General features: G+C 35.1%; 1 long non-coding RNA gene across 1 annotated transcript; it reads right to left on the bottom strand.

Moving 5' to 3' along the window:
* Nucleotides 1-1,896: 1,896 nt before the first annotated feature.
* Nucleotides 1,897-2,656, bottom strand: LOC146933077 (uncharacterized). Its single transcript, XR_015008415.1, has 2 exons — nt 2,411-2,656; nt 1,897-2,276 (listed from the first exon to the last, which is right to left on the bottom strand). It is a non-coding gene; the product is annotated as an uncharacterized LOC146933077 (long non-coding RNA).
* Between the last annotated feature and the right edge of the window lie 2,502 nt (nt 2,657-5,158).

Here is a 5,158-nt window from a genome sequence, read left to right as displayed (position 1 = left end):
CAAGTTTCTGCTTCCATCTAACTCCGTGAGGGTCACATCCAACGGTGGGATCGACGAAACATGTTTCGGTTCCAGAGTTAGGCACGTTTCAGTCACCGGGGAGCCGTCCTTCCTAGTTGACTAGGCTTCTAAAGGGATAGTTTGTCCGGTAGACGACTGTCCGGGAATCCCATCTGAGAAATTCCAGTTTCTGCTTCCTTCTAACTCCGTGAGGGTCACATCCAACGGTGGGATCGACGAAACATGATTCGGTTCCAATGTTAGTCACGTTTCAGTCACCGGGGAGCCGTCCTTCCTAGTTGACTAGGCTTCTGAATGGATAGTTTGTCCGGTAGACACATGTCCGGGAATTCGATCTGAGAAATTCCAGTTTCTGCTTCCTTATAACTCTGTGAGGGTCACATCCAACGGTGGGATCGACTAAACATGCTTCGGTTCCAATGTTAGGCGTGTTTCAGTCACTGGGGAGCCATCCTTCCTAGTTGACTAGGCTTCTGAAGGGATAGTTTGTCCGGTAGACACGTGTCCGGGATTCCGATCTGAGAAATTCCTGTTTCTGCTTCCTTCTAACTCTGTGAGGGCCACATCAAACGGTGGGATCGACCAAACATGCTTCGGTTCCAATGTTAGACACGTTTCAGTCACCGGGGAGTTGTCCTTCCTAGTTGACTAGGCTTCTGAAGGGATAGTTGGTCCGGTAGACACGTGTCCGGGATTCCGATCTGAGAAATTCCAGTTTTTGTTTCCTTCTAACTCCGTGAGGGCCACATCCAACGGTGGGATCGACCAAACATGCTTCGGTTCCAATGTTAGACATGTTTTAGTCACTAGGGAGTTGTCCTTCCTAGTTGACTAGGCTTCTGAAGGAATAGTTTGTCCGGTAGACACGTGTCCGGGATTCTGATCTGAGAAATTCAAGTTTATGCTTCCTTCTAACTCTGTGAGGGCCACATCCAACGGGGGGATCGACTAAACATGCTTCGGTTCCACAGTTAGACAAGTTTTAGTCATTGTAAAATTAAAATTTGCTTAATTATGCTTAAACTTTTAAATTTTTAACATATTTTTTACATAATTATTTAGAACATCATGCAAAGTTCCTCCGCAAAAAAGTAAGTCAAAATTTTATTATTAGGTCCAAATGTTCATTAATATAATCTTGAAAATTTGGCTTTTAGAAAAATTAATATTTAATTCATTACATGTTAAAAATCTAAAATATTTTATAATAGAGTGTCTTACGATGTTATGAACATGTCTGTAAAAAATCTTTCAAAAACTTAGAAGTTTAAGCATAATTAAACAAATTTTAATTTAACAAGGACTAAAAACACTAACGGAAAATTTTGCAGGGACTAAAAAGTGTGATTTGTTTTTATAGGGAATAAAGACAAAACTGCAGATATTTATAGGGACCAAAAAGTTAATTAACCCTAAAAATAATAATTTAGTCACATCACTTAATATCGTCTGTTTTTTAATTTTTATCATTAATGTACGTGTGTTCATATAAATTTTATTTAGACTTGTATCGATGTAAGATTTGCTTTATATAGAAACCAAAAATTAAATGAATTAAATCATTGATTTTTGGTCACAATTCAAAACTGGTGATAGTAAATAAATATACTAAAAATCTATCAAATTAACAATTGTAATCGCAGTACGGTTGGACATGTTTTAGAATTCATTTGTCATGGGGTAATTCATTTGTCATGGGGTAACAGTTCGATTTTTGCGAAGGCAGTATTTTTATTTTTTTATGTTTTTTTAATGTCATCTTCTTCGCCCGTAGGCACTAAAACGGGTTTTTTGACCCGCGAATCGACCCGGATGGATCTCCCTTGGTACACAATGAAATTCAACCATTTTTACGCAGTTTTGTTTGGAATTGAATGGCATAAAGAAAGCAAAAGCTTATTTTTCAAATCAACAAGCTAATTACATATTTTTTTTTTTAGGGTTCTTTAAAAAAACGCGTTTAAATATTTATTTTTCATGGAAATGACAACTTTTCACAGTAAAATCGGAAACCCTACGTTTTGGATGGATTTTGAGTTTTTACAATTAGCGATTTAAACTTCCAAGAGTTGTGGCCAAGTTGTGATTGGAACACAGACAAAATATTCAATGCTCCAAAACTTCGTTCTTAGCAAGATGATTATTCATGCGATGTGTATCATCAGCTGATAATTGATCACCAACCATAAGTTTGAACTGCTCAAAATTTGCTTCCTCACATTTTAACGCAGCAGTTTTAGTAGCCTGTAAATTTCCTGAACCAAAGGTACAATTTCATATCAGGATTTATATGTTCATGAAAATATCTTTGAGTGAAAGAAAAGATAGTACTATCATGCATAAGGCCAATGGCAAGATCAAATTGATAAAACAGAGAAAAGGTCAAAACCTAGTGGCCTTGTTTAACAGACTGTGTATGCATATGATTTCTAGGTTGTAAAATGGGGAAAAACTTAAGAGAGAGAAACATCAAAGAAGATAAAGTGTGGTCTGTTTTGATTGAGTGTGGAGAGGTGTAGGTGCTCTCTTGCTGAGGTGGAGTAGATCCAATCCATTGTGTTAATCCTAAGGTAAAAAAAAAGCATCTTTTGCTCCCTCATCACATGAGGGACCTATTGGCTCCCTCATGTTAGACCTCGCCCTAAAATATATATATAAAATGTAAAGCGACTTGGGACTTGAAATTGGATAATCACGTGTATTGAGTATTGACTCATTCAAGTTGCTGACATGATATTCATTGTACCCAAAAATATATAAAAAAAACATATGTTTACATCAAGTTATAAGTACAAGAAAAATTGTTATGTAGTACATCCTCATTTTAGGTGGATAATATAGTACATCAAACATTTAAGTAATGTCTCATGTTTGAGTCTTTAAAATAAAAGTGTCTGAAAGAAAAATGTCCGCTAAAGATGACTAGTCAGAATCTCTAATGGATATTACTTAACGGCTAAGCCCGTTAATACTTCAAACCCATAACTTGATTAAAAAAACGACCCTAAAGAACTTTATACATTTCCAACATGTTCACGAGTTGCATGGTTGTGGTAGATGCACACAAATTTGATCACTTCTGTTGACATCATGGAGAGCAATATACTAATAGTTCACAGTCAACAGACATGATAGACCACAAAAATCTTGACTATCAACTGTAGTTTTCCACCCAGCTACTTCAAATTAGGTGTAGATTAAGAAGTTCTTCGGATACAGCTTTTGATGTAGACAAGCTGGCAGTGCAAATTGAAGACGAAGTGGCGCGCAAGAAATGTTCAATCGGAATGGTGCAGATTTTGCATATGTCCGATTGACCTGAATTATACTTTTTCGGAAAGCCCTGGACTTCACGTGCAAAACTCATCGCTTCACCATGACGTAGGGGGTATTTTAGTCATTTGAGGTTGTCTGAAGGCCCGAAACTGCCTTATAATATTTCAGCGTTTTCTATAACTTTCTATTTTATTTCGTATTGTTATTTTTCGATCCATACGAGATTGTTATTTCTTTTAGTATTTAAACAAAACTTATGCAGCCCAAGAGACTTTTTTTTTTTTCATTCAATAAAAATATTCGAGACTTTTCTCTCAATTCCGGTGGATTCCAGAAACTCTTATTTGATAGGTTTGTCGCTTGCAACCTGTCTGTTTATCAGTTAAGTTTAGCGCTTGCTAACCCTTGCTTCTGTTCTGCATCAGCTTTCAAGCTTCAATCAGAAAAATAAGGGACTTTCAATCACAAAAAGTCATCAACTTTGTCTCATATAGAATCATAAATGCCTTTTATCTATATGGTTATAACCTTATAGGAGCATAGGAGTTGTTAGGGACAGGTGAAAAATAGGCTATGAATTTTGTTTGTAAATGAAATCATTTCCTTACAACAATGAATTGATAATGAATTTCCTTGGTTGAAAAGTTATCACAAAGAAAAAAGTATTACTTATTTTGTAATCATTCTAATCTTATTTGTAAACACATGGTACTGCTATTAGGATCAATCGATTGTACCTTCTAGACCATTCTCTCAAATATTCGTTGTCCTCTTTTATGTTCATCAAACTCATGAGTCTCTTAAATTTGGATTTAAACGGTTATAGATGGATTAAAACAATCCACTAATCCGTTAGCAATCAAATTCATTTTTTTATACAAAAATATTCGATCTATTCATCAATTATAATATTTTCAATAAATAGATATCTATTCAATCCGTTAACGATGGATTGGTCCGAGTGGTAATGGATTTAGTCCTTTTAAACATGTGGTTAGAGGTTTAACTCCTTGTTGATACGTACAGAAAAAGAAAATGGTTGAAAATGAGAACTCATATTATGTGCTCCACAGTTTTTTCAACGGATATTAATCGTTCCTAAATGATGACGGTGGAAACTTCATACCCAATGTCATTTTCTTGGGGTGAATTCTACTTCTTTTTTAGTGGATGAACTTGATGAATTTATAATTGGATGGAGGGTTGGTATTTAGATTAAATTGTCATCTCTATTTCAAACAATAGGGTCGGCTTTGGACTCGACCTCTCCACAGTTTCAACACACTGTAAAATTAAAGATATAACCATTTAACCATCAGGAAATTAAATCATTTAAAGAATTTACAAACTAAAAACATGTATCAGAAAGACTAAAGCAATTGATCAAGGTGGATGAGCTTCACAATCATGAATACTTGCCAACATTAAAAGGGAGAATGCTTTATCCTCCTATAATATGTTCTCATAATACCCCTCTTATTACAAAGCAGTATCAAATGAAAAAAGGCAAGTGGTTGGATTGACTTAAGAGTTGAAGGAGGTGGAGAATTCGAATTTAAACTTGATGAAGGGGAAATTACTAATCTAACAATTATTTACTAGTATTTTCTTATTAAAAAATGAAAACTTAAACGCAATCATTAAAAAAAAATTAGTGTTATTATTTTGCATTGATTGAATCCAAGTGTAAAAAATGGTTGATTGTAATCTTCAGCAATAATAATGTTAAAGCAAAAGAGGAAACTTATTTTCCAAGTTGTTGCAAATGTGAAAAAGGGAAATGATGTATCTCGCGAAAGGATATCTAGCGAATTGATCCCGACGTGTATTCCATTCACTTCCACTTTTTTATAGGCTCCCA

The sequence above is a fragment of the Medicago sativa genome, chromosome 4, assembly GCF_051527215.1.
Source record: "Medicago sativa cultivar Bolivia chromosome 4, Bolivia_mono, whole genome shotgun sequence".
Lineage (NCBI taxonomy): Eukaryota > Viridiplantae > Streptophyta > Magnoliopsida > Fabales > Fabaceae > Medicago > Medicago sativa.
Note: the sequence above shows the minus strand (reverse complement) of the source record. Positions and strands in the feature narration are given on the sequence as shown.